Raw genomic sequence first — 9,332 nt, 5'->3', positions numbered from 1 at the left:
TCCATGTCTTTCCTCTCGCTTTCCCTCCTTTACATTCCCATTCCCTTCCTTCCTTCCTCGCCCTCGGCCCCTTCCCTTCACCACCTCCCTGTGTCCATTCCAGTGCCTGGCCACCTGTTCTGACCAGTAATACCTCGTAGTGTCCAGCCTGAATCTCCCCTGTCGCAGCTTGAAGCCATTCCCTCTGGTCCTATCATTAATGACACGAGAGAAGAGGCCGAGCCCCAGCTCACTACAGCCTCCCTTCAGGAAGTTAGAGAGAGCAATGAGGTCTCCCCTGAGCCTCCTCTTCTCCAGGCTGAACATTCCCAGCTCCCTCAGCCGCTCCTCATACGGCCTGTGCTCCAGACCCCTCACCAGCTTTGTTGCCCTCCTCTGAACACGTTCCGGGGCCTCCATGTCTTCCTTGCAGTGAGGGGCACAAAACTGAACACAGCACTCGAGCTGCGGCCTCATCAGTGCTGAGAACAGGGGGACAATCACCTCTCTGCTCCTGCTGGCAACACTGTTTCTGATGCAGGCCAGGATGCAGTTGGCCTTCTTAATATACAGCAAAGGAATCTCCTGAAATGGAAACCAGAATATCTGGCAACATGAAACAAAGTTCGGATTCATAAAAGACTGGCAGCAAGGCCTGAATCTCTTGTGTAATCCGCTCTTGATGTATCACATTAGCACTAGGTGGAATGCAGAAGCTTCCTGAGATGTGATAATCAAAACTTAGTCCAATGCCTTAAAAAAAGCCTTTAAGAGATTACTCCACCTTGTCTCTTTAAAATAAACTTAGGTAGTACAAAAGGTTGGAAAATTTTTGGACAGCTCCCCAGGGCCGGGCTTTGGAAGGCCGTATTGACGAGAGTCAATCAAGCTCCGGCTGCAGGCGTATATGTGTGTGCCAGTTCTTTAACACAGTAGGAATCACAACTTGCTGCATGATCAAAATTCTACATATGCTACTCCTGAACCCCAATTACTTCCAGCAGTGTTAAATTACCCCTGATCTCAAAGCAGAACAAAACAACAAAATACCACACCAATACTGAATACATAGAAACAAACAACTCCTTGGGCCTCAAGGGGAGGCTGATGCACAGGCCACGGCTGCCAGCGTGCAGCTGGGCTTCCCAGGGCAAACAGCAACACACGGTGCATCAGAAGCTGAAGGAGCCCTCAGGGAAGAGAGGCCAACTCAAGGGGCTGAGCACGGGACACCCTTCTTCCTGCCGGGCTGCTTCCCCTCCTCTGGTTTCTTTCTGTCGGACCTCAGAGAGTAAGGAGATGCTCACAGCCTGTCACCAGCACTTACGGGTTGGCTGAAAGGCCACAGGTTGGGAAGACCAACAAGGAAACAGGGGAAAACGTGCACCATGTCAAGGGAGAGACGTGAAGCCTACCGCTTCATCGCCCTGTGATTGCCAGCCCGAGCGAGGGACGTTCTGACCACCTACTGAAAGAGGCAGCACCAGGTTTAGAAAGTTCGCTTCAATTTTATTGCGGACAAGAAGATTTGGCTACTATTTATTACCCCGCCCACACCCCAAAATGAAACCCCGCTGCCCAGGATTTCCTCTTAGCAATCAGTCACTCAGCCTCCAGTCAGACCCAAGGAGAAGCCAGACCCCGAGGCTACGTCACCTCCTCCCTCTCCAGTCCCAGCCAGCTCTATTTCAGCCTAACCCTACACCAGGCCTGGACCTCAAGAGACACACCCTGAAGGAACACAGCATCTCCAGCTCTTGCCATACACCAAGTCCTGCCTATGTGAAGCCCTCTTTGCTTCTAACGCAGCACAAGCCCTTCCTGTCCAGTTCACTTCCATCATCTCCACCGTCCATGACAGGGAAAGCACGGCTGTGCCAGTAAACTGGACTGTTCAGTCAGCAGCTTTTGGTGCCACCTCCGAGGAAGCGCTGCAGGTGGTTCTGCTGTCCTTTGTAGCTTCTTGCTCAGGCCATCATCCTTACTTTCTGCTTTCCTTCTCAGCTTTCTTCCTCAGCTGAGCAGCGCTTGCCTTGGCTTTCTTCACTCTCTCCCAAGTCTCAGTCCCCAAACTCTCCGAGTCCTACAAGAATCAATTCAGAAACGCTCAGGGAACCTTCTCAGCTAACAACTGGTTGGCGGCTCACTTTGGGAGCTCAAGTCACCCTCCTGGGCACACTGGGCTGCCAGAACTGGGAACCGCCTTCCTGACAGTCAGGCACACAAGAAACTCCACCCCTGTCTCGTTCCCCAAATCCCACACAAACCAGAGCCTAAAGCCCTTTCCTGCAGGTGGTCCCTGCACGGGCAGGTGGACTCTCTGCCTGGCAGCTCATAGGGCGCAACAGCAGCCGCAGGATAAGACGAGCTGGCACCTCCAGGCTGCTGGCAACAGCTACAGATTGTTCCCTCCCAGCTGGTTGCCCGTGCCTTTCTCCCAGCCCATGAGAGCACCACTTACTGCCTTTGGGTACTTGGAAACTGGCAGCATGATGGCCAGCACAGAGAAGCTGCAAAACGGCTCTGTAGAAGAGTCCGTGGCGCAGCATGTTCTTCATTAGCATGGGCTCAGGGATCTCAGGTGGCCAGAAATGCCGTTCAGCAGCCATAGCATAGACAGCCTGCTGCTCTACTGCTCTCACGGAGGCTGCCTGCTCTGAGGGGGGAAAAAGAGGCATCATTACTCTCAGGCACTGTGATGGAGTTACTTCCTGCTAGAAACATTTCCAGGCTGACTTAGAGAAGTGCTCTGAAGCTTGGTCACCTTGGGCTACCGACCCAAGAACAAAGAGGGACATCAAACTTGCATTTCAGTTGCCCTTTAGCGCCTGCCTCGGAGAACAGCCCTCAGCCTTCAGTACTGCTGCACTTACAGGTGAGGGGAAGAGAAGCAAGAGAGGACGGGTGGGTGTCAAAGAAGGGAAAATTTACCAGGCAAGAATAAACCTATCCCTGAGCTCCATCACACACATGTGAATACTGCCTTACTAATATGAACAATAACATCATTCACACAGCTAAATTTACTCACATTCACGTACCTGGTTGTGGACATGTTCGAGGCCTCGCTGCTGCTGTGCTGTTCAACGCCGGCCACAGCAATAAAGCGCGCAGAAAGCCCATCTGTTGCAGACAGAGGAGTGAGCCGTGCTTAACCAACACTGCTTCAGCGCACGCTTACAGTAAGGCACACCTACCTTGCGCTGGCCATGCAGGAAGCTCGTGACGCAGCTCCAGACGGCTCTCCTGAGGCCCAGCTTCATTTCACGGCCACTCACGCTCTGCTGCTGGACATTCTGCAACGGAAAAGCCACCGGATGCAAATCCCATCCCTCGCAGATGGCATCAGACCTCCGCTCTCGTGGCAGTCGCACTCACGGCGCTGGGGGAGAAAGCAGACGTGTGCTTACCGAGCGAGCGCTGTTTGCTGCCAGCTGCTGGTAGGAACCCACGCCTAACCCTACAGTACCAACAGTAACCTATGCCTAACTCTACTATGGGAACAACAATCTACTCCTAACACTAAAGAATGAAGAGGAACAAACTCCTAACAGGAAAACACCAACTCCTAACACTAAACCTACTCCTAACCTACTCCTAACACTAAAAAATGAACAATAAGCAATGCCTAACTCGAAAACACAAACAATAACCTATGCCTAACTCGAAAACACTAACAACAACCTACACCTAACTCTAAAACTAAACTAAACCCAAAAACCAACTATAGAAACAGGGACTGGAACAAACAGGGTAAAGATGGGACTGGGGGCCTACAGAATGTGGCTGCAGAATAGGCCCAAAGGAGGAACAGATGTTACAAAAATGCCACCCAGCTAATGCAGGGGGCGGGGGCCGTGCAGCGGGTAAGGAGCTCAGCGCCTGGACCAGCCATGGTGGAGCTGTGACCATGCCAACGCGGGGCCTGGCACGGTGGTGTGGTGCCAGGCCAGCTATGCCGTGGGCGGATCCACCTCCATGGGCTCCTCTGCAGGTGGATCCACCTCCATTGGCTCATCTGGAGGTGGATCCACCTCCATAGGCTCCACATGGGTCGTGGTCACGGGGCTGGTCCAGGCACGATGGAAAATGGCTCTCTTACCCCTCCTCTGCCAGGTGGTCATGGCGGGCCCCCTCCTCCTTCTCAGTCCTAGGGCCCCCAGCTCCATCCTCCCGCCTGAAACAGGGAAAACTTCTACCCTAGCCCTCTTAGCTGCCGACATGGCTGCTAACTGCCACAACTGTCAGAGGCGAGTGCGTTGCGCACGGCAGCGGTGACCAAGGTGACGTGGTGAGGGTTCTAAAATGGCGGCCACACTACTGGCACTGGTGTTCCACATAGGATGAGGAGGGGCCTGGTAATAGCAGGACAAGGGGAAACTGATTTAAGTTGAAAGAGGGAAGATTTAGGTTGGATGTTAGGGGGAAAGTTGTTTACTAGGAGAGCGTTTAGGCCCTGGGACAGGCTGCCCAGGGAGGTTGTGGATGCCCCGTCCTTGGAGGTGTTCAGGGCCAGGTTGGACAGGGCCCTGGGCAACCTGATCTAGTAAAGGTGTATGTTTGGTGGCCCTGCCAGGCAGGGGGGTTTGTTCTTCATGATCCATGAGGTCCCTTCCAACCTGGGTCATTCTGTGATTCTGTGATACTGGTGTGTGGCTGTTTGTCCCAGCGCGCTGACCTTTTGTCTTCAAGTTCACCAACAAGACTGTAACTGATTTATGGAGGAGGCAAGTGATGGGTGCTACTGTGTGACAATCAACATCACTTTGTGGACATTTGAAAGCACCTTCCTCCAGAGCTGTTCACCTCCAGAAGAGGGTGCTCAGAAGTGTTTACTAGCAGGAGATCTGGCTCCAGCTTGGTATGGGAAAACTGGGGAATGATACCATCGTGTCCTGTGAAGAACAAGAAGCAGGTGGGCATCCCTGCTCCCTCTTGTCTGCTGGTAAGTCCCAGATGAGATCCCAGAGCCAGAAGCTGCCATTCCAAGGAGAGCTGACTCAACCATTTTGGATTTGAGCTGTCACACCAAGGAGAACTGACTGAACCACGTTAGACTTATTTGTAAGTTTATACTATCATTGGAAATTGTTGCCGTGGTCACAGTCATCGTCAGCGGAACAACAACTCTTGCCCCATAGATCTGATCCACATTCACCCACTACATCTCCTGCCCCATAGATCTGAGCCACAGTAGCTCCTGCCCCATAGATATGAACCATACCTGCCCCACAGCAGATCCTGCCCCATAGATCTGACCCACATCAGCTCCACAGCAGCTCCTGACCCATTGATCTGACCTACATCTGCCCCACAGCAGCTCCAGGCCCATAGATCTGACCCACATGTGCCCCACAACATCTACTGCCCCATAGATCTGATACACATGTGCCCCATAGCAGCTCCTGCCCCATAGATTGTGTTGTGATGTGAGGTGGAATTAGATGGAAGAACATTAGCAGGGGGAAGATTGAGTGAGGGACTGAGTGAGTGTTGGAGCTCAGTATGCTTCATAGGGAGCATGGGAATGATGGTGGAGTTCTTTATTCCGTAGTGAGGCTGGAGAACTTTCTGTTCACCAGATGTGCAATAAACCAAGGGTACGTACTACCGTGTTTAAGAACCAGCTGCGTTGTCTTAGGAACGTGGTGTGGATAGGCACGGAAAGATTTTTGTCTGGTTTTGTCTTCTGTAGAGACATTTCAAATGCCTGCAAAGAAGGAAGTGTATAGGTCCCTACTTAAGAGCGGTTGTACAGGGATGGGCTGCGGATCTGGAGTGGTAGAACCGAATGGTCCACTCGTAGTGGGAAGAAGTGTGTTGTTATCCCCTGTGCTGGGTAGCCCAGCTGCGGTCCCAGCGCTCCAGCTGTGACCTCCTCAGGGCTGAGCAGAGGGCGGGATAACCGCCCTTCCCCCACGGGTGGCACCTGGCCTCACGCAGCCCAGGACAGCGTTCGGCAAGGCAGCCCGGGTGGGTTCCTTGCAGGTTCAGCCTGGTGTCCAATAAGACTGGTGGTTCTGCTCCAGCTGGCTGACCCCAGCTGTAGCACGGCCTGTGGATGTTGGTCCCCAGGAGCAGAGATTTGCCATTGCCCTCTCTGAAGCCCGTGGGGTTCGTGTCTGGAATGCAACAGTGGCAGCAGTTGCACGGCAGTAGGAAAAAGGGGAGAGAGCGTCAAGGATGGGGAAGCGTCAACAGCTGTGCTGTTATCAATACCAACACTCAATACCAACACTTTGTTTTTCAATTGTTTTCAATGTTAATTTATTGTTTGCAGTCTTTCTGTTTTCTATTTGAGGTTGAATTGGACGGTGATGACAAGGGTCCGTTGGGGCCAGTGTGTGTCCCAGGTGCTGCCTGGCCCCAGCCTCCTCAGCTGCCCCATGGGCTCTTCTATTGCTGCCGGCGGGGTGGCCTCTTCTTTGATAATGCTGAGGCCTGTGAATCGCGGGCCTTCCTCTTCGGGGCTCGCCGGGTCCCCTCAGGTGGGCTGGTGCCGGAGGGCCCTGCCACAGGCTCTCCTGGCTCCTCCTGAGGCGCTGCCTGCTCTGTGGTGACAATTGCAGGGTTGCCGTGTGGGCGGCTGGGATGCCCACGAACCTCTTGTGTTGCCCTGCCCAGCATTTCGTCCCTGTTGGAGCTGGCAGGGCTGCTGGAGGGTGCTGAGCCAGGGACAGGTGGCTCCTCTGGTGTGGCAGCTCTGGGCTCTGCTGCTGTGGCCTCCTGTGCCCCAGGAGCAGGGGGGATGTTGAGGCCCAGGAAGCGGCCTGCCATCCGGCTGCACCTCCGCACCGCAAAGGCGATGAAGTGCCTCACAAAGGTCACCGTGTGGCCGTGCAGGTCAGGATCCAGCATTTCTATCAGGATCCCCTCTGCCAAGCCTACGAGGAGCAGGGCCCAGATGACACTGTCAACCAGGATATTTGCCTGTGGCCCCTCGGTGCCCAGGATGCGGTGCAGGTTCTGGCGCAGCCAGGACCGCAGGGGCCGCAGCAGGGCCGGGTGCTCCCTGAAGAGGGAAGCCCAGGTGGCAGGGGAGAGGCCGCCCAGAGGATGAGGATGCGTGGGCACTGCAGGCCATGGCCGGGCTGCGTGGTGGAGTGCGGGTCTCCGTGTAGCAACGGACGCCTGTGCAGCTGGTCTGACCTCCACCTCCTTGTACTTGTCGTCCGCTTGCACGGAGTGAATGATGGTCTTCACGTCCCGTTTGCACAGCGGACACTGGGGCCTGGTGCTTGTCCACCGCTGGATGCAGCGGAAGCAGAACTGGTGGCAGCAAGGCATGGCGTATGCTGCGCTGTCCCAGTTCTCCAGGCACACGGGGCAGCGGATCTCAAACTCTGCCTCCATCCTTCCACCAGTTGCGGTGGGCCAGTGGGAGCGGGAGATGGTAACGTGCTCCCCAGCACTAACGCTGCAGCAGCAGCAGCAGGTGACACGCTGGAAGAGGACAAGAGACATTAGTCAGACTCCGGCCTGGGAAGGGTCCCTCAAGTTGTGCCCCCCCGCTGCCAGTCTCTGTGCCGCCTACCTGTGCTGCTGCACACGCTATTTTCTCTAGGATGTCCCGTCTGCCTGCTCCCGGCAGGCTCGGGGAAAGAACAAATGGCTCTGAGAAGGCCGCTGGGAGCTGTGCTAACAGCCCCCAGAGCACTTTCCAGCACCAAAGCTCGCCCTGTCCACACTCCAGTCCTCGCACACACGCTCGGTCGGAGGCCAGGCACGAACTGCTGGGCTGAGCTGCTGCGCCCGCATCAAAGCCGGCGTGGCCTATGGGGTCACAATCCGTTGCCTGGTGACGTCTCCAACCATGGCTTGGCCAAGCTGCTGGGCATCACCTTCGCTTGACCTTCGCTTGGGTACATCACTGCCCGTCTCACAGCGATGCTGCAGTCCACTGCTGGGTCATCACAGTGAGCCGTCCTCACCCGCAGCACGTGCTCCAGCCCCAGCTCAAGTTTCTGGGCTTTTCCCAGTGCCGCTGCCCTCTCCCTTCCCCACATCTCATGTGCTTGGCATGGGTGTTTCCTACCAGAGTGGACCTCAGCCATGTGATCCCATGATCCCCCTCAGGTCTCCCTGGCCATTACGCACATGCAAAACACGTATGGCGTGTAGTATTCAATAAAAGTTCATGTTTGTCTCTGATAGATGGACGTGATGATCTTAGTGGTCATTTAACAAGTCATGGACTTTGAGTGTCCTCTGTTTTCACGCACGTAAAGTTCTTTTGTGATTAGTAATTTCTGTCTTTTGTCGCATCCATTTCATTTGTCCAAAGAGTTATTAATCCCATCGGTTCTTCCAGTGGTTATCTTTGATGTCTATGGCGCTCCTTGTGTCATTAGCCCCCTTCTCTCATGAAATTCTTTCATTCCTACGAGCCAACTTCTAATGTTTTGCATGCCATCTGACACTCCAGTTCTTCAGGCATTGTTGCCTGTAGGTAATATGAGAAGTAGTGGTTGTTGGTTGTTGAATTGTTTCATTTTTGAATGAATTCTGATGGCAAACAAGCAGCGTTCCCTTTGATGAGACTGTACACCAGGCTGTGACAGCTTGTGTTGTGATGTGAGGTGGAATTAGATGGAAGAACATTAGCAGGGGGAAGATTGAGTGAGGGACTGAGTGAGTGTTGGAGCTCAGTATGCTTCATAGGGAGCATGGGAATGATGGTGGAGTTCTTTATTCCGTAGTGAGGCTGGAGAACTTTCTGTTCACCAGATGTGCAGTAAACCAAGGGTACGTACTACCGTGTTTAAGAACCAGCTGCGTTGTCTTAGGAACGTGGTGTGAATAGGCACGGAAAGATTTTTGTCTGGTTTTGTCTTCTGTAGAGACATTTCAAATGCCTGCAAAGAAGGAAGTGTATAGGTCCCTACTTAAGAGCGGTTGTACAGGGATGGGCTGCGGATCTGGAGTGGTAGAACCGAATGGTCCACTCGTAATGGGAAGAAGTGTGTTGTTATCCCCTGTGCTGGGTAGCCCAGCTGCGGTCCCAGCGCTCCAGCTGTGACCTCCTCAGGGCTGAGCAGAGGGCGGGATAATCGCCCTTCCCCCACGGGTGGCACCTGGCCTCACGCAGCCCAGGACAGCGTTCGGCAAGGCAGCCCGGGTGGGTTCCTTGCAGGTTCAGCCTGGTGTCCAGCAAGACTGGTGGTTCTGCTCCAGCTGGCTGACCCCAGCTGTAGCACGGCCTGTGGATGTTGGTCCCCAGGAGCAGAGATTTGCCATTGCCCTCTCTGAAGCCCGTGGGGTTCGTGTCTGGAATGCAACAGTGGCAGCAGTTGCACGGCAGTAGGAAAAAGGGGAGAGAGCGTCAAGGATGGGGAAGCGTCAACAGCTGTGCT

General features: G+C 54.3%; 1 long non-coding RNA gene across 1 annotated transcript; it reads right to left on the bottom strand.

Annotated features, from left to right (window-relative positions):
- Positions 1-2,466: 2,466 nt before the first annotated feature.
- Positions 2,467-3,351, bottom strand: LOC146759728 (uncharacterized). The gene is made up of 3 exons (XR_014932024.1): positions 3,177-3,351; positions 3,021-3,102; positions 2,467-2,633 (listed from the first exon to the last, which is right to left on the bottom strand). It is a non-coding gene; the product is annotated as an uncharacterized LOC146759728 (long non-coding RNA).
- Between the last annotated feature and the right edge of the window lie 5,981 nt (positions 3,352-9,332).

The sequence above is a fragment of the Coturnix japonica genome, chromosome 9, assembly GCF_054131305.1.
Source record: "Coturnix japonica strain WE chromosome 9, WE-NBRP24, whole genome shotgun sequence".
Classification (NCBI taxonomy): Eukaryota; Metazoa; Chordata; class Aves; order Galliformes; family Phasianidae; genus Coturnix; species Coturnix japonica.
Note: the sequence above shows the minus strand (reverse complement) of the source record. Positions and strands in the feature narration are given on the sequence as shown.